The sequence below is a fragment of the Cricetulus griseus genome, chromosome 6 (genome assembly GCF_003668045.3).
Source record: "Cricetulus griseus strain 17A/GY chromosome 6, alternate assembly CriGri-PICRH-1.0, whole genome shotgun sequence".
Lineage (NCBI taxonomy): Eukaryota > Metazoa > Chordata > Mammalia > Rodentia > Cricetidae > Cricetulus > Cricetulus griseus.
Window position 1 is genome coordinate 75837353 of NC_048599.1, and position 20372 is coordinate 75857724.

Here is a 20372-nt window from a genome sequence, read left to right on the forward strand (position 1 = left end):
AAGGAAGAGAGGCAAACAAGTGTGGAATCGGTTTGAGAACCTTGCTTTTAAAACACATTTCGCGCGTGCGCGCCCCAAGGCAACAACAAAACACCTCTCAGCCTCAGGAATGTTCTGCAGATCTTCGCTGTTTTAACTAATGACCCAAAACACCTCTGGGCTCCTGGGCAGTTTCTCCTTGTGGGATTTGGCCGTGGGGGGCCAACCTCCTCTTGGGCGAGGTTAAGGTGTCTAGGAATTCCCTTGACTTGCAGCATCCTCCCCTGGTTTTAAGACCACGAGCTTGGATTTCCTGAGACTGTTGAAGTGGATTTAAGCGCGGGGTCCCCCGCCTCCCCTTGGTGCTGGAGAGGAGGCGTGGGACGGGGTGAAGTGAGGCGGGGGTGTTGGAGAGAAACTAAAGCGATGTGCACCGGACAGGAAAAGTGGGAGGAGGAGGGGGAGGAGAGGAGGCGGCCGTAAGTTGAGAGAGGAGGGAAACAGTCACCAGCCACTCCGGGAGCTACTCGGGAGAGGAGCCCGGGCTGGACGCGACTAGGCTAAGGGCAGAGCTGGGAGAGGACCCAAGGAGGGAGAGCGAAGTGAGAACCATCCAGATCGCTTGTTTATCTACAGCGAGAAAACTTTGCCTGGAACGCCGGAAACTTTTTTCCTGCGCGCGCAGTGTCTGGGACGGAGGCGAGCAGCGGCTGTGCGCGGCTCGGCTCCGGTGACTCACGCCGGGGACCCCAAGTGGGTGAGTGGGGAAGTCCCTGGAGGGCCTGGAGTCATCCATTCTGCAACTTCACAGGCTTGGAAAAGAACTCGGCGGGCGTGATCTGGGGGTGGGAGTGTGGGCAATGGGACAGAGTCTGAGAGGAGGCTCCGCGTGGTTAAAGAGCCTTCACTTTGGATGCTGAGATCGGGGAGGTAGATCACCAAGGAGTGGGTAGGAAAGGGGCAGGCCACCCACCCTTAGCGTAGTGGGTCACGGTGGGCGAGGAAGCGTTGTGAATGACTCTGCGGGGGGGGGGGATGCTGCTGATCGTGGGTCCCATAACCAGCTAGGAGGCTGTTTCATCCTCCCACAGCCTGAGGGGCATATCTACAGAGCCATGGGTGCTCAGGGGACGACTCAGATGCGAAACCAAACCTCACAGCCGTCCCCTTCTTTCCTGGAGGGAGGCGTGGGAGCCAAGGCAGCACAAGGCGGCTTCTTGGTTTCCGTGCGCTGGGCAGGCCATTGTAACTAGGGAACAGCTCGCGGGAGACCTGGCCCCTGGTGGCGGGAAGCACCGGACTGCCCGCTGCATAGCGCTGGGCATCCGCGGTGTCCCCTTTCCGCTTCATCTTTCGCGCCCGCGGGGCGTTGGGCCGGGATTTCCTCCACGCGCCTCGTGTGCGCACTGCGCGTTTTTGCGCGCAGGGGGCGCTGTGGGACCCGCGCCTCGCGACTCTCGGTTCCCTCGCGCCCAGTCTTCCCTGGACTGTGACGCGGACCAGGTGTACTTGTGAAGTGTCCTTCATGAATAGATTCTAGGGTGCTACCTTTGGGCAATAGGGGTTTCCCCGATTTCTACTCTCGCTCTGCGGGGGATCACATGCTACCGCCGCCTCTTCCTCCGCGGTGCCAGAAGCCCGCGTTTTGCTTGTCAGCAGTAAAGTGGAGAGTATTTATAGACGCCACTGCAATCCTGCGGTGTGCAAGGTTTCAATTACAGCGCCGCGTCGCGCCCCACAAGACGAGATGCTTACGCGCGTCGGCTCAGCTACAAGTCTGCTGCGGAGACCCGCGTGGAAAAAAAATCTCCAGGCATCCAAAACTTTTAGTTTTGGAATCCTTGCCCAGGCGACACATGTAAATTCAGAAACCCATGTTAAGGACCACAGCAGTCCGGGACAAGCCAGTTTCATCCTGTCAGCCTGTTTCCACTACCCCTCTGCCATCTTCCAGCAGACTTCGAGACTGTGCATTTGACCATCTTATTAGTGATCTTGACAACCTAAGGTTTAGAGTAATAGTATTTCTTGCCCCCATATACGCAAAATGTCATTGTTAATTCTGCTGAATTGCTCTGGAGATAGAGGCGCTGTTACTAATGACACCAAGCTGCAAAAGAATCAGGATAGAAATGAAGCTTATGGAAGTCAATTCAGCCACATTTTAAAATTAGCCCCTAGTGAGGTTCCTTATACACCTGAAGAGAGTACGATGGTTTGCCAGGCAGAACCGGGCGAGGGAGTCCTCTCATTACAGTACTGAGGTCCAGAATGGACTAGTGTGCCTGTGGAGGGTGGCTTTTGTAGCATGTTTCCTTCCACAGAAGGCAAGCAAGGGTTGGCCAGGCTACCCAGCTGTCTTTTTGTTTTTCCACTCCCACCCATTGCTCTAGTTTTTTAAACGCACTTCTAACAGCTGGAGCCATTAATGTGTAAAAGAAAACAGGTAGTAGAAATAAGCCTGTTCTTATTATATAGTTCTAACCCGGGTCCAGCTGGTTTCTGAGCATTGGAGCTCATCTCTTTCAGATCTCTGGAGGGGCATGGGTATGTATTTGTTTCAATAGGTATGGTTTTAGTTAGCAGTTATCATTAATGTTGAAACAGTAAGAAAAACCTGCTTCTGAAAACGGGAAATTGTAAACACCTCTTTATACAATGTACAAAGTGTTTACAATAACACTTTGCACCCAGCCTGGTAATGGTACATCCCCACCAAAACAGTGGAGCACCGCTGCATGCCCATTGAATAGGTGAGCACACTGAGGCTCAGAGAATATAAGTAGTCTGTCTTAGTCTGCATGCGCAGGGGATGGAGCTCAGAATAGATTGCCATTCTAGGTTTGGAGGCTGCAGATGTCTTCCCCTTCTGAGGGATTCCCCAGATGTTCACTGGGTGATTGTATAGCTGATTACATTTTTGTATGTGTGTATGTGTGTGTGTGCTGTGTGTGTGTTATGTCTGTATGCACATGCATATGTGTGTGTGTGTAGAGGCCAGAGGTCAACATTGCTGTCTTCTTCAGTGGATTTCCATTTTATTTTTTGAGTCAGGGTCTCTCACTGATTCCGATAATTGGCTGCCTAATGAGTCTCTGGGTCTTCCTTGCTTTCCACGGCTGTCCCAGGGCAGGGATTACAGCAAGCTTTCAGGTCTGGCTTTTACTGAGTTCTGAGAATCCAGTTTGGGTCCTCATGCTTCTGTGGCAGGCACTTTACCAATGGAACTGTTTCCCTAGCCCACATGCTGTGTTGTTTTTTACAAGTGGCATAGAACACACAATTACTGAAAAAGCCCTTCATCTTGTCTTAGAATACCAATGCAGTGTCCGCCTGAGAACTTCACACCGAGACAACTTCCCTGCATGTTCTAGCTTTAGCTTACTCATTAACTTAGTGTATGTCCAACATTTAATCTCCTCATCTGGAGAAGGTGCAAACCTTGTGATCCTTCAACTCTGTTCACATTCCTCTGTCCTGTTGATACAGTGTCTGTTCCTGTGATACAACCCTTGTACCAGGTAAAACAAATGCAAAATCTTTGAATTGCAGACTTTTTCTCTCTAGTCCTTTTTGCAGAACCAGACCAGCATAGGATTGATTTTGAGAACTAGCAGGTGAGTCTCTGTGACGGAGCTCTTACAATGCTGTCAGGGCTTGGTCTGTAGAGCTACCTGCCTCTATGCAGACTGTAAATATGTTACAGTCAGTGCTTATAGATAATGTCCATTTACTTACACAGCAGAGGGAACTAATACCTCTGTTACTGAAATATGAAGGGAAGATATTTTGTGTACTTTGTCCAGGATTTAGGGTTCAGAATTTGGAAACAGTGGTATCCTAGTAAGCAGAAGGCATTTTTTTTTTTTTTTTTTTTTTTTATAAGGGAAGATTCTGCATTAGAGTCAAGAAGGGGACTGGGGACACAGATGACACAAGACAATGACAAGCCTTCAGAGATCAACTTGAGATAATTCACATTTTGGCAGACTCCCAAGTTCTCAAGATGGTTGTAGTGGTTTATGTGGTAGTTTCTGAATCAGGAGTCAGTGTTTCTGCTACATGGGGAATCTACAATGGGGAAAAAGGAGGTCATGGGACTCAAAGGCCTCAAGGGATAGTTCCATGGAAGGAAAGGAATATAGAGTGAATATAGAGAACTATTCTATATTAGTTTGGGAAGCAGTGGGCCTAGCTCACACAGCCAAATGAGACTTGGTGAATGACATGCTGGATGCAGTTCTCAGAGGGGGAGCAGTGGGAAAGTAAGTCCCCCACATCCTGGGAATGCCTTTTGTTGTTCTACGCCAGCTTATAGGCCATAGATGTAAGGGAGCCCGTGAGACCTGTTTCCATTTTAATTGGCCTTGGCCCTTTGAGGTAACAGTCACTCAATCTCTCTTTAAATATTCTTTTCTTATGCTTTGCCAGTTTATAGCCTTTGTAGATCAATGCTTGGGTTTCATTTAGGAGAAAGAGAAAGAGGGGGAAAAAAAGCCCAGAGGTTAGTGATTACCAAATTGGATTAAGTTCTGTCTAGCAGCATTTAAAGAAATGCTGCTTGCTCTCTAATTACCATTAACTAGGAATTTAAACACTCTATTAAATTGAAGGTGGCTTTAAGAAAAACACAAAAAGCCTTGCAGTATTTTTAGCTGTAACATATTCTAGAATTTTAGAAACTTTTTATAAAGTGTATAAATGTATAGAGGTACTCGGGATATATGTGTATCTCTCTATCCAGGTCTTACATTTCCATAGCAGGTAATGCATGGCATTCTAAAAATGAGAAGTTCATGGCCAAGTTTAGCTGATCGAAGCAGCCTCTGGAGAACCCAGTTCACTGAGGTAGCCTAGAAGGGTATTGAAGAATGATGAACTCTCCAGATGGCTTTTCCTCTTTTGACTGTGGTCTATGGGAGGACCTGGCAAACACTTTGACTTGCTGTTGTCCAGCATAATTACATGTGCAATATACTCTGCGTGTAATTATGTGTTACATCCAATTGTGTATTTTCTCATGCCTTTCTCTGTGCTCTCATGCTCCCTTCTTGGTTCTAAGGTGTCAGTAGAAGAATCTCACAGATATCATGCTCAGGTTTACTCTCGCTCTTCAGCAATGCCTCCTGTTTCTCACTCTTCTTACTTTACAGAGCTTTTTCCAACCTTGTCAGTGCTTTTGACACTGGCTGAGTTCTGGGTTTTGTGAAGGGAGAATTTGAGGATTAAGGAAAGGACTATGTTGGGTGCCTTTGTCTGTTTGGAGCCCTGGGTGGGATATTTGTCGGTTTAAGCAGAGCCTGGAACAGCAGCAGTCTCCTTGCTCAGAACTGGTACACAAACTTATCTCTGGCTCTGAAATGTGTATTCACCTGCTTTAAGCGGCCTCAGACCCTGTCACAACCTGCCTCTGACCTCAGCAGCATCGCTCCTCAGGGTAAACCCTTTCATACTTGCTGTTGAGTGCTTCATAAATCCTTTGGAAGTGACTCATCCTTTCCCCGGATGTCTCCGGGAGACCAAGTCAACTTCTGTAGTCATTTGGAGAACTCTGAAGATCAGGCAGCTGTCTCTCTGCTCCCCTCATGGAGCCCTTTGGCTATTTTCCTTGTGATGTTTGCAGGCAAAACTAGTGAGTGGACTTGGTAATTCTGGTGTTTGAAATGATTACAAAACAAAACAAAACAAAACCCTTCACCTGTTAGACCCCCCGAAAACTCAAGTATCCGGGGTCCCAGGCCACGTTCGAGGTCACCCCAATCACCAGGCGGATTCGAGAGCTTGCTGCAAACTGCACGAGGCTTTATTGTAATTTAACGAGCTAACCCCATGTTAGCTAGGGTCTTTCACCCACCCGCCATGGCGGACAGCTAGAAAAGACGGCTCCTAGGGTCTCCCAAAAGATCTTATAGGGCAGCGTAAGGGGAGTGTCTAGGGGTATGCACAGGCTTACGCACAGGCTCATGATTGGTGTGCTTCCAGGCTTGGAGGGCTTGCCCTGTGTTGATTGGTCAACTGGTTGTTATGGCCCATAGGCCCTCCCAGGGTGGTTGCTATGCTCTCTACGTCATTGCTGTGCGCTTGTCCGTAAAGCACACCCAGGGTCGTAAAGCATAGCACCACCAGCTAACTTCTGATTGGCTCCTTGTCACGAGACAGGCATCTGACCTCTAAGTGACCAAGGCAGGTTTATGGCAAGCACGTGTTCGGCTGTTATGGCTGCCAAAAGGGAAGCCGGTTCCTTCAACCTACCAGCAAGATAATAGATGTCTTTTAGGCCAGCCTCAGAAAAATGCTTGTGGCATACCTTTTGCGTGTACACACACACACACACACACACACACACACACACACACACACACACACACACACACACACACACACACTCTTCTTGTGGTTCTGTGAGATGACCTCTATCTACTAGATACTCATGGTGGCCTCTGCCCTGAGCCCCACAATGGTACCAATCCATAGTATCTCCATACATGCTATTGTCCCCTAGGGAAACATGAAACTGTCACTTTGGTTGAGAATGTTGGCCTAGCCCTATGACATCAATGCTGGATGTACACCTGAGTCATCTGGCACAAACCAGTACTAAGCCTCAGGGTTAATGTATCAAAATCCCCAGGGGAGGGTCCAGGAATCTATCCATTCTGTTGCACTTTCTTCATGGTACCGTTCTTAGTTTCAATTAACTATAAGCAACTCTAGTATGAAAATGTTAAATGGGAAATTCCAAAAAAGAAGCGATTCATGGTTAAAATTATACCCTATTCTGAGTAATATGATGAAGTCTGTGCTGTTCCATGGTGTGCTGCTTGGGTGAATCATGCCTTTGTCCAGTTTGCGCTCCTTTGATGGGCCTTACCTTCTCATTTCCGAATGTAATCTAACATTCTGCTTCCAGTTGTCTGGACTGACCACTTTCAGCAGTAACCTTGCTGGCCTGCTGCAATGATAGTGCTACTTTTGAAGGTTTGCTGACAGACCCTGAGCTTGCTGGAGGTAGTTTCTTTAGTCTTCTTTATGGCCCAGTGGCTTTCTCCACTTAGGGCCTGGCACACACTGGAGTGTGGTCGAGTTAGATAGACTTTGGACGACTTGCGACTTCCTGAAATGATTGCATTGAGATAGCACTGCTCCTTTGTGGAGCCTGTCCCCTGACTTGGGGAGTTTACTTTCTCTTCACTCCTTCTCTTAGGAAAAGGTATGTTTTTCTCTCTAAGAGAAGACCTACTTTTTAAGGAACAGCACATTTAACACGGAGCACATTTCCCGACACTTCAAAGTGCCATTGGCTGCCAGGCAGTAGCTTTTGACCGCTCCTTCACCCATCAGTGTTTTATATATATTATGTGTCAGAAATGTAATTGCTCCATAATGGTGCGTCTCAGCTACTGCCTGCGTCTAGACTTTCTGGCTTATCATTGAGTAGGCATTGCAGAATCACTGTGGATGACATCCACGGGCCACACCTAAACCATGTGTATTCCAAGAAAGTTGATGTTTAAGTGGGGGCATTTAGGTGAGGAAATAAGAAGTGTAGTATTTCCCACAGTTTCACTTAACTTGCACCAACCAAGGTGTTTTTTTTTTTTTTTTTTTTTTTTTTTTGTGGTAATTATACAGTGGGTTTCTGGTCCAAGTAGTAACGTCATATAGTTACTTGTATGTGAAACTAAATTACCAGTGTCCTGAGTCCTCCAGATAATTAGTGACCTCTGCTAAGTGGAGGTCGGCCCCTCAGCTCTTATATCCTGTTTGCTCAGATATAGAAGAGTGTCCAAGTTTGGACTTCTAGATTCTCGGTTACCCCAGAGTGCTGAGAAAGTTGCTCTTCTTTCCCAGTGGGCCTTTTCCATCTTGTTTGTAGGACCTGGTGCCTGTCCTTAAACCTTTTGTATTAGAGATTTTCATGTTGTTTTGGTTTGCTCATTTTTGAGATAGGGTTTCCCAGTGTAGCACGCACTGACTTGATGTGAGCCACCCCACAGGCTTTTGAGCATTGATCCTTAAGAAAATGAGTGTGGCCGGGTGGTGGTGGCACACGCCTTTAATCCCAGCACTCAGGAGGCAGAGACAGGCGGATCTCTGTGAGTTCGAGACCAGCCTGATCTACAAGAGCTAGTTCCAGCCTCCAAAGCCACAGAGAAACCCTGTCTCGGAAAACCAAAAAAGAAAAAAAAAGAAAAAAAAAAAAGAAAGAAAGAAAGAAAATGAGTGTGCTCTGCTGTGCCATCTGCATCTTTTCCCTACTAGGTTTATAAGTGCCACTGACCAACCAACTGACCCAGAATTCCTTACCCATGTGGTTCTGGTCCACAGTGTCCCTGTGAATGGTAATGATTGGATGGATACTTGCTGGATCATCAGTAAAAAGAATTTCTCTGGCCCCTCTGTAATGCTTTTCCTGGGGACTTAGAGAATTCCTTTTAACTCACTCATTTAAAAGTACCTTTTGGGTGTTTTTGGGGTACCCAGTGCTGTGCTCAGTGTCAGCTTACAGTGTAAGAAGACAGGTGGAGCCTTGGCTTTGAAGGACTTTCATCCTTTCAGGGCTGGTCAGTCAGAGAAAGAACAATTGATCCAAAGACCATGGCTGGCCACATGCTCTGGAGAAGCAAGGTCTCCTCTGAGGGAGAATGGATGAGGTAGAAAGCTCTGTGATGCTCACAGGGGGAAGTGCAGGGTGGTGTCCTGCTTCTTGGCAGCCTATGCAGCCTAGGATTTGGGAGCCCAGACTCGGGGGTCCTGTAGGATTGCTCTTTGGGACACTTTTGCAGGTGTTTTGCTTTTGGGCAAGTGACTTTCCATGATTCAGTCTCTTCAGCTTGCAACACAGGACTTACCAGTCTCTTGGGATTTTGGTGGAAATTACTGATGACAATAAATGCAAATTGAGGCCTAGTCCATCACAACCAGGCTTTAGTGCTAGTTAATATTAATCCAATCAATGGTAATAATGACAATAAAATTGCCATGTTAGGCATTTTATTTGATGAAATAATCTCACTCTTTTTTATTGTCATTTCTTTCTTTTTCTTTCTCTTCCTCCTTCTCCTCTTCTTCTTTAAAGTTTGTTTGTTTGGCTGGTTGGTTCTTCCAGACAGTTTCTCTGTAGCTCTGGCTGTCCTGGAACTCACTCTGTAGACCAGGCTGGCCTCAAACTCAGAGATCCGGCTGCCTCTGCTTCCCAAGTACTGGGATTAAAGTTGTGTGTCACCACTGCCTAACAACAATCCTACTCTTCCTGACCTGGTTCTCATCCAGTGGCCCCGGGGTGTGGATTTTGTTTCTTGTATTTGCAAGGAGGGCTTTGCTTTGCTGTATGTCTTTTGAGATAGCTGGAGTGCTACAGGCTTACTCTTTCTCCTTGAATTTCTGTGTGTATAACAGAGAGAGATGGTATTGTGTTTCCGTGGAGGAGTAGATGATAGAGTGATGGTGAGCTCAGACAGAGAAATGGAGTTAAGACATGACTGATTCGGTGGTGCACTGGAGCCAATCATTGGATGAAGCTGGTTGTGGGCTGTGTTATTTTAGGGATCAAGTTCTTGCGGAGGGTCTTTGGGAGGTACCTACTGTTGACACCTCTAGGGTCAACAAGTAGGAGACTGCACAGCTGGCCAAGCAGAACAAAATCCTGGCTAGTGGGAGGACAAACCATTAGTGAACTGATAAAGTCGTCAGACCATGGGAAGAAAATTGGCATGCCGTGGTTTGAGAATGCTAGAGGCCATAACTATGTGGGATAAAACAAACACCTATATATTTGGTCTCTAAAGGGCCCAGCCAGCTGAATAAGTTTGATTAGTAGTTAGCGATTAAAAAATTCTTTGAAAAAAAATCACATTAAAAATATCTCAGGTCAGGGGTTGGAGAGATGGCTCAGAGGTTAAGAATACTAGCTGGTCTTCCAGAGGTCTTGAGTTCAATTCCCAACAACCACATGATGGCTCATAACCATCTGTAATGAGATCTGGTGCCCTCTTCTGGCCTGCAGGCATACATGCAGGCAGAGCATTGTATATATAATAAATAAATAAATAAGTAAGTAAATCTTTATATATATATATATATATATATATATATATATATATATATATATTTTCGGTCTGGAATGATGGTTCAGTCACAGACTTAGGTTCAAATCCTCTGCAGCTATGTGAAAAGCTGGACATGGCCGTCAATGTCTTTAACCCTGGCATTGTAGGGAAGAGACAGGCAGACTCCAGGAGCTTGTCGCTAGCCACCCTAGCCAGAATGGCAAGCTTGCAGTTCAGTGAGAATCTATCTTAGAGGAATATGGTGGAGAAGGATAAAGGAAAGCCCTCACTGTAGGTGTCTTCCTCTGTCCTCTACTTGCATGTATATGAGTATACATTCACATAACAATATGAGTGCGCGCTTGTGTGTGCACGCACGCGTGCACATACACACACACACACACACACACACACACACACACACACACACACACGAATACGAATTCTGGAAAAGATCAGGTAAAATTGGGCTGCTGTCCCAGTGTCAAAAGCTGATTGGGTTGTATATATGGTGCAAAATAAAAAAAAAAAGGGGGGGGGGTGGGGCGCTAGAAATAGCTAGCTTCATCTTTCATTTTCTCTTCCATCATCGATTACTCCTAGCCTCCTAGTCCTTCCCCACAGCCCCCTGCTGTGGATTACCTGCTGAATAAACCGGGGTGAACAAGTACATGAACAAATGGACTGTAATTGTTAGCCCTGACTTGAGATCAAAAGCCAAGTTCTGGTTCTGACCACCTTCTGAGTGCGTCTTTGAACAAATGGCATACCTTTTCCTCCTCATCTTTCTTTTCTTTCAGGGCCATAGTAGAGCCACTGTTGGTGTCTTTGTTTATTCAAATAAATAATCCAGGTTCACATTTCAAATTCAGAAAGTACAGAAGGGCACACAGAAAAGAGACTTCCCTGGTGTGCCTGCCACCCGGTTGAAGCCTTAGGGGGAACCAGCATGGTCAGTATGTGGTCCAGGGTTGTAGTGGATATTGTGGCACAGATGGGGGTTCACATGGATCTGTGGAAAGAGGACTCAGAGACACTTTTGTATTTAGTCTTTATCAATGCAAGGGTCTTCAGCTTCAATGGACTGACTTGCTTTCCCTATTCCCAGGGAATTTTTATTTTTCTCAATATTTAAACTTAGCCAGTCAATTACCATATGCTCAGAACAACTTGAATGAAGCTTCCAAAAAATACAATGCCAAATGCACATTCTCAGGTTCGGTCTGTAATGTGTCTGTAGCACAGGCATAAAGACCTGGGCTCCGTCCCTAACACCCATGCCAAATCTGGTGCAGCAGTGTGTATCCAGAACCCTGGCATTGGGGAGACAACCGTAGGAGTTTTCTGGGTTTCCTGAACCAAATTTTGCATAGACTTTGTATCCTTGGGAAACTCTCAGACAAGATTCACATAGGGCAACAAGAAAGACAAAGGGTATCTTCTAAACAAAAGATGGGTTAGGGCTAGGTGCTACCTCTCCAGAGGTAGGCCAGGTGTGGTCCAGTGGGGTTAGGGCTAGCTGCTAATTCTCTGGCACCAAGCCAACAAAAATTCTGCCACACAGGATTCCATAGTCGATTTATGCTCTGAATTGAAATATAAAAATGACCCCCAAGTTGTTCTGTGGGGTTGGCAGAATGACATACACAGAGCCGTGTTCAGCTTTCTTTCTTTCTAAGCCTCCGTGGATAGCATCCACCCCAGTGGGTGGGGTACCTGATGTAGGCCTGAGATGAGGAATGGTTCACTTCCTGGATTGGACCTCTTGGAAGGACCACTGTGGTCTGTGATGCTACTTAGAGCCATATGTGGGTCAGTGGTTCTGATGTTGCAGGAGTCCAGGTTGATGTCTGAGGCCTGTGATACTGCCTAATACCATATGGCTATCCATGGTTGGTGCTGTGGCTTGAAGCCATGTTGGTGTCTGTGGGATGTGCTGCTGCTGGGGGCCATATTGATGTGAGTGGCTTGCACTACCACCTGAGGCCATGGTGATGTCCATGGTATGGGATGCTGCCAAGGATCATGGCTGGGTTCTTGACCTTACTGAAGCCGGCAGCAGTGTTTGTGGTCTGTGCTGTCACAAGAAACCATGTGGAGGCCCATAATCCATGCTTCCACTGACTAAAGGGTGAAGAAGCTACTTTGGCAGTGATACTGATGATTGCAGACACACAGTTGAGATAGAGGGACATGGAAGGCTTTTGTGACAACCCCTCCCTACCCCCCCAACACTTGTCAAAAGTAACACCCCAAACAGGAAGCCATCAAAGTGAACTTTTGTAAAGTGTGATAAGGATGCTGAAGTGTAGCTCTCCACACTTGATGACTTCCGGTGGGGGTGCTGGAGGGGAAGGACTCAGTTCTATTTGGGGACAGGCCACTGAGACTTTGACCACGATCCAGTGAGTAAATAGATAACACACACTGGACTTGGGCTTTTTTCTTTTCTTTTTTTTTAGGAAGGAGGTCACAAGGGCTGGGGCAGGTGGAAAGACTGGGAAGTGGGTGGGATAAAGGTGCATGATGTGAAATTCCCCCAAAGAGTCAATATAAATGTTATGTTGAAAAAAAATAAGTAATAATTTTGTACATGTTTATAAGACTGATTGTGGTAAGACCACAAAGGTGGTGAGGAGGAGGCTCTTTGGGGGGATGAGAGCTAATCAAGGGATGATGGGGAAAAGAAGGCTGTCTGATGAGAGGATGGGTTGTGGTTTTGAGCCTGGAGAATGGGATAGGAAATATTTTATGCAGAGGGCGCAGCATGTGGGGAGGGAGGCCCTGGGTGGGGAATGGAAGGTGTTGGTGGAAGTGATATGGGCCAGTGAGTTGGCTTGCAGTGGCTAGAGGCAAGAGTGTTCAGGATGGGCCTAAGATTTATTCTTAGAACTGGGGAGAGCTTGGAAGATATTGATGTGACAGAGTGGCATAAATGACATGAGTGCTGTGGGTTCTTCATTGTTGGATTCTTGTCCCATCACACTTTCTCATAAGTGTGTGACTTTAGATAAATTTGCCATTGTGTATATCCTTCTCTGTGTGATGGGGGTGGTAACAGAGCCTGTCTCCTGGTGACTGGAGGGGTCAGTGCAAGGGCTTTCATGGACTTTGAGGGCTACACAGTGTGAAATATGTGACACATTTTGATATAAATATAAGTGTCCTAGTTGGATACCTGTTGCCATGAAAAAGACTTAGGAAGGAAAGGGTATACTTCATCTTATAGCGTATAGTCCATCATGAAGGGAACTCAGGGCTAGAACCCAGAGACAGGAACTGAAGGAGACCACAGAGGATTGCTGCTCACTTAAGTCTCATTCCTCATGTACTGCTCAGATATACCCAAGGACCACCTGCCTGGGGTGGCACTGCCCACATGGGATGGGCCTTCCCAGTCAACTCAGTAAAAAAAATGCCCCCCAGATTTGCCTACAAGCCAATCTAATGGATGCAGTTCCTCAACTGACAACACCTCTTCCTGGACGACTCTAGCTTGTGTGGAATAGACAAAATAGCTAACTAGCACAGAGGTGTGCTTATCTCCAGGTCACTAATCCTTAGTCTGCTTTTGAGAGGAGGATGTACACATGGCAAGTACCCACTACCTGCTGGGGGGCGGGTGAGGGGGGTGTAAATAGCTCTGCCATTCCCATTGTCATTACAAAGGCTGCTCTGCTGCAGTTAAGAGGATGTGTCAGCTGAGTTACAATGACTGGGAATGTGAGCCTGTGTCTTGGTGAGTCCCTTCATTTCAGGGAGACACTGGCTCCTGTGTTCAGGATGTAAGACAGAAGCTGCTGAGCTCTGGGGGAGCATGTGAAGTGGGCTGTTTCTGTCTGCCTGGGAACTGGATTCTCCTCTTGTTCCTGGAGGTTACATCAGACTGGGTGGCTCTGTCTTTGACTTTGTTATTTACACTAAAGCGGCTTTTTCCTGGAAGCCTCCAGTCATCACCAGCTACACACTTCTTTATTTTAAGCTGTTGTGTCATGATTCTACTTCCTTTTTCAGAGGCCAAGCTGGAGCCTCAGTGGATTTCATTTTCATGTTCCATTAAATGAAACATCTTCTTTTGCCTTGTACTGGTGGGTAGGGTCCCTGTATCATTTCACACTACCAGGCCCTGTACCCAGGCCTTCTCCTTAATCCTTGTATCCCCATCCCCAGACCCTATCTCCATCCTGTCTTCATGCTACATCCCTCCACCCTCATTCCTAGGCCCTGTTCTCATCCCCAGCCCTATTCCCATTCCCATCCCCATTCCTGCCCTCATGCTTCATCCCCACCCCATCCTCATCCCCACCCCATCCTCATCCCCACCCCATCCTCATCCCCACACCATCCATGCTCATCACCATCTCATGCCCCACCCCATCCCCATCCTTATTCCTACCCTCATCCTCACCCACACCCCACCCACACCCATCTTCATGCACCATCCCATCTACATCTTCACCTCTGTCTTTGTGTTCCTCCTCATCCTCTCCTCATCTCCACGCCCCTACTCCATCCTCATCTTCGTCTCCGACTTAGTGCCCCTCCCCACTTTCATGTCCAATCCCTGCTTCTGTGTGTGCCACACACAACCTGTTTTCTTGACCCCATACCCAAGCCCTGCCAGATGTAGGAAGAAAGTAGGACAACAAATTCTTTTCCAAGAATCCCATCATGGGGCTGGGGTGAAGAGCTTGGCAAAGAAACTACGTGGGGCACCTGGAGAACCAGGCCAGTGATGCCTCCCAGGGGCTCTGTGACCCTCAAAGTTACTTTGTGGACCCCCACATCCCAGCTGTGTACAGAACTGAAGTGGACCATTCAGCACCCAAATCTATTCATTTAAGGCATTGTTACATGACAATTTAGGCAGCTTGGTCCTTCAGAAGAGAATTTTTTCAATGCAGAGACACTAGACTTGAGCTTTCTGTGATGGTGGTGGTGGTATGGGCTGGTGTGACCCTTTTTAAGTCTCCATGTTGAAGCTGTAACCAGTGTGCCTCTGAACATGTGTGAAGAGCATGATTAGTTAAAACAAGACTGTTCCAGTGGCCCTAGCCCAATCTGTTAGCATCCCCATAAAAGAAGCCATTTAAGTTGCTGGAGACTTAGGATGTGAGGCTATGGAGGGAAGATCCAGGGAGAGGGCAGCCATCTACAAGCCAGACCGAGAGGCCTCAGGAGGGAGCAACCCCATTGGTTCCTGGGTCTTGGATTTCCAATCTCCAGAACTAGAAGGAAGTCCTTTGGTGTGGTGTAAGCCAACCTGGCTGTGGTGTTTGGCTCTATCAGATTCAGCAGATGAATAGAGTGGTGATAGTGATACAGCTGATACAAATAAACAGCGGACTGCGTGTACCAAACACTTTCTGTGTCTTCTTGAGTCACCACACCTAACCTCATACCTGTTCTGAGTCAGCTGCTGATCAGAAATGATAACACCATCCTGTCTGTGCCCGCCCCCAGCCCAGGAGAATACATTTTTTTTTATTAAGGATAATGCATATTTGAGCAAACATGAAAGCACAATGGCAGATACAGCTTCTCCAAAAGGCAAAACTGACATGTAAGCTTATCAGAGCAAAAAAAAAAAAAACAAAAAACAAACAAACAAACAAAGAGATAAAGAAATCAATACCAGAAGCAAGATTGAAATAATGATAAAAATATAATCATGGACAATTTCTTATTCTTTTTTCCCTAACATGATATCTTGTATTACCCCCCCCCCCAAAAAAAAACCAAAACACCAAGTCTAATTTGTATTGTACATATACTCGTTGGTCAAACTCTCGGTGACCAGCATTTAAAGAAAACTGGGTCCGGGTCCACGCCCCTCCCCCATGTCATCACATCAGCATCTTATCACAGTTTTTAAGCTTCAGTAGCTTCCTTTCTGGACTGTTTCTTTTGGGGCGGGGAGGTGTCCAGAAGACTTCAATGTCTCTCATTCTCAGTTATGAGTCTTGCAGTTATCAATGCCACTGCAAAAGAAGCTTCTTTGCCCATGGCAGCTGGTGGCAGCTCAGATCACAGACATCAGCTTGGTCCCCAATGGCAGCATGGATCACACATTAACATGATCTCCGGTGGCAGCACAGACTATAGACATCAATATGGCCTCCAGTGGCAGCACAGACCATGGACATCAATATCCACTGTCTGTGTTTCATGACCCAAGCTCCTCTCTTCCGGGACCATTCCCTGGACAGTTACAGGAATCATGCCTTGCACTTCCTAGCCTATATTTCTGATCTTCACAATATTTCACCAGTGAAACTCTCCCTATTCTTGATGGACACTGTACTTCCCATAGTCCAAGACTATGCATGCAGTAAATATTAGGTTCCAGTAGCTGCTGTAACAAGTCACCACAACCTTTGTGACTTAAAACAACAGAAATTTATTTACTCACCGTTCTGGAGAGCCAAGGTCCAGAGTCAAGTTATACTGGAGCCATATTCCTTCTGGAAGTTCTGGGAGACTGTTGGTTTCTTTCCTTGTGCTGATTCTGAGAGGCTTCTGGCATCCCTTGGTTTGTAGTTGCATCACTGCTGTCTTTGTCTCTGTCTTCTCATTTTTTGCTGTGCTGTCTGTCTTCTTTGCTCCATCATCTTCTTCACCCCATTTTTTGAGGTTGCATGGATTGCATGTAAGAACCCACAGATCCTGGATAATCACTTGCTTTTAAGAGCTTAGCTTTATCATAGCTTCTGCTGTATAAGGTAATATTTAATGAGTTCTGGGGGTAACACATAAAAATAAACCTGTAATGGTGGCACATGCCTGTAACCCCAGAGGTGGATCAGAAGTTCAAGGTCATCCTCAGCTATGTAGCACATGCAAAAGCAACCTGGGCTGTGTGAGATTTTGTCTAGAAGGTATCCTCAGGTCATTCTGCCTGCCTCTGAATAACAGAAAGAACCATGATAACTCCTGTGATCCACAGTCTAGAGTGACATAGCTTTGTGGTGTCTTATCCTCTGGAGCCAGAGACATTACCCTTTAGCCCTTTCCTGTGTGCTATTTCTGGACTGCTGTGTGGGTGAACGTTAGGGCCACAGAGTGACACTGGCTAAGAACCATTAGATCTAGCCATCAGAAGCACAGCAGGGCCCCGAGACCTACAAATGGATTCATCTTCTGCAATCCCATAATTCTGGAATCTTCCTAAATGTCCTTTCATAGGGAAATTCCTAAATACAATGTGAGTTCCCCTAAGTGGGGTGGTTCATCTGCCGTTCTCACAGTAAGGCAGACCAACACAGGTATGAGATGAATGTAGTGTACTAGGAAGAAGAAAGAATCGCCCACCCTTGATAAAATATTGTGGCTATTAAAAGTGAAGTAAAGGCCAGAGAGTTGTTCCAGTCAGAAAGCGCTTGCCACACAAGATAAAGACTTGAGTTTGCGCCCCAGAAGTCATGTAGAAAAGCCAGGTGTGCTGGTGTGTGCTTGTAATTCCTGTGTTGGGAAGGCAGATCCCTGGGGCTCACTGGCCAACCAGTCTAGCTGAATGAACCAAGTCTAGGCCAGTGAAAGACTGTCTCTTTGAATGAAAAGGAAGATGGTGTGTAAGCTGCTAAGAGAGAAAAGCCATCAGCAGCTATGAAGTCTGTGAGCCACAATAATGACTCGTGGCAGGGTAGGCCCAAGAGTTATCGAACCCATGGCATGAATGTTGTGGGAATAACAAACTACTTTCTGATTGTATTTAAGGTGTAATCCACAGTATCAAACATACGCCTACTACTATAAATCTGGCCCCAAATCCAAGGCTGGGGAACTGTTGGGCTCCAAGTGTAAAACTACCTGTTTTTCCTGAACCGACGTAATATCCAGCTGCCTTCTAGACACATATCTTTAGCCATAGATTAGTGAACCTCAGTTCTCATCATAGAAGCATTTTGTGCAGTAGATAGTGTTAATACAGGGACCCACAATTGATCAACGTGTAGAGAATAGTTGTCTGTGGGGTGATCATCCACAAATGGGAACCTGTATCACATCCTGTCTCCATAAGGCTCAGGGACAATTGCTAAAGAGGAGAGTGGGAAGAGTGCAAGAGACAGAAAATTGAAGACTAAAGTGAAACAGTATTTCTTAGACATGATAGGACCCCTGCACTCATGAACTCATAGCAGCTGTGGCTGCCTGCACAAGGTCAAACCAGTCAGCATGCTAGCATGGAGCGGGGTCTGGGGGCGGGGGGGGAGCATAGGCACCATCCCCAGCTGACGAGCTTTTGGAAGCTTCTTGGGGAAGGAGAGTCAATTTCATTTTAAAATCAAGGTGGACGGTTCCTGAGGAGGAGTGACACCTGATGGTGACTTCAAGCCTCCATAGGCGATACTCTTAACAGGTGTTCACACACGGACATGTAGGCACAGACACAAAGTTAAGTAAATTCAAAACTCTTCGGTTGCACAGGCCACATATTAAGTGTTTAGTGGCTCTATATGGCCATGGGTGACATCATGGATAGCATCAGTTTGTATACTGTCAGCTTTCAGGTAGCCTTTCACTTCTTGTTTGCAGACAGCACGAATGTTTACTGTCTTTTTTATATAGGAGCAAATATGCCATTGCCCAGAAAGTGGGAGCATGGCTTTCTGAGGCAGTGTTGTATATTACTCAAGCTGCTGGCAGCTCTCTGTCATGATTGAAATGTGTGCACAGTTTCCAAGTGTGAATCAGAATGAGAACATTTTGAAATATTTAAGAAAAAAAGACAAAACCAATCACCTGGGCTGGTACATTATGGGGCCAGGCTTAAATATAGAACCTTCTTGACCAGCTCTGGGTTACTTACAGCCCTCCAGTCCTGGCTGGGTGAGTCACTCTGCCTCCCTTTCTTCATTAAGGGTAGAATCCCTGCTCTGCCTGCTTCGTGTGGTTGGGTGACAATATTTGTATGTGTGTTTGTTTTCTTGTTTATAGAAAAGAGTCTCTGGTCACCCAGGCTGCCACTGAACTCCCTATGCACTTCTGACCTCCTGTCTCCATCTCTGCAGTGCTTAGATTACAGACATGTACCATCACACAGGTTGATACAGTGCTAGTTCATGCAACATGGGCACTCCTCTGACAGACCTGCATCCCCAGCCTGGGGTTGGGTGAGATTTAGAAGCAGGGGATGTATGAGTTAGGGCAGTGAAGCCTCAGTACCTAAAGCTGTGTGTGAGTCACCAAAGGCCGAAGAAACAAGAGTCAATTTCTGTGACAGTGTCAGGGTCCTGGCTGGAGGCAATGTTTCAGATTCTGGGGAAGCTGTTTTCCCACTGCTGTGGGGGCTGGGCAATCTTGACACAATACCAAACAATGTTCTTTTATTGATTTGGTCAGTCCTGTGTCACACTTGCCACTGGCCAGGCACTGTTGAAGGCAAATGCTTCACAAATGCTTCCAGTACCCCAAGGATTCACTGTTGGTGTACCCCTTTCCCAGGGAGAAAAATCAAGCTTCAAAGGTCAAGTACCTTGTCCAAGGTCACACAGTGGGTGATGGTGACTGTCTCTCTGACTGGCACAGCCTGCATTTCCTTGTGGTGTCCTTTCTCTTCCTTTGTTCCTTCTGTCCCGATCCTGTGTGGCCGTGGAGTTGATTTTGGTAGATCTCTTCTCTCAGAGGTTGAGATTTAGGTTTTGATATGAAGGCGGGTGATTGCCATTTCAAACTCAGTAGCTTTGATTCTGGGATCCTGTCTCAGTTTAGTAGTGTGGAAGGTGGAGATGGGCTGGAAAGGCGGGCCAACCTTGACACGTCAGTGACTTGCCTCTAGCTAGCTGTATGCCCTCAGGTTGGTTACTTCTCTAACTTCAGATGGCATTTTGTGAGGGCTGAATAAGTCACCTTAGTGACAGGGCCCAGTATCCTATCAGAGAGCTTGTCCATGCTTCATTCATTTTTAACTCTACCTTTGTCTTGAGCAGTGAGTGAGCTAAGGCTTATGGGTTCAGAGTGACCCAATCTCCTGTCTGCCTTCAAGGTCTTCCTACAGTGGCCTCCTGAAGCTGCAGAACTCAGGCCTAGAATTGGGGAATGGAAGTTGTAAGCTGTGTTGGCTTAGTCCTGTGTTGGAGATTTTAGATAAATATGTTTGCTCATTTGCTCTACATTTGTTGGTTCTAAATGACTGCACTCCTAGGACCTGTCTGTCTTGTCACTTCTGACTTGTCATATGTGGGTCAGGACAAGTCAGTGTTTGACGGGCCAGGGCCTTAGCAGGTGTATACAGGGTGTGCCAACCTTACTTCAGGCCCATGTCAACACGTCCTATAGCTTACTCCCTCGGTCTCCATGTGGCTGCTGGGCTCTGTGACAAGCAGGGTTGGTGTGGACCACATA

General features: G+C 46.7%; 1 protein-coding gene across 2 annotated transcripts in view; it reads left to right on the forward strand.

The window, feature by feature from the left end:
• Positions 1-456: 456 nt before the first annotated feature.
• The window catches only part of Prr5l (proline rich 5 like), a 77964-nt gene continuing 58048 nt past the window's right edge, over positions 457-20372 (forward strand). Inside the window, exon 1 of one of the 2 annotated variants that reach the window (XM_027422399.2) lies at positions 457-736. The gene's annotated coding sequence lies outside the window, so the exon portion shown is untranslated. Of the gene's footprint in view, positions 737-803; positions 929-20372 lie in introns of those variants that run through there. The other variant, XM_035446326.1, reaches the window with a different exon arrangement.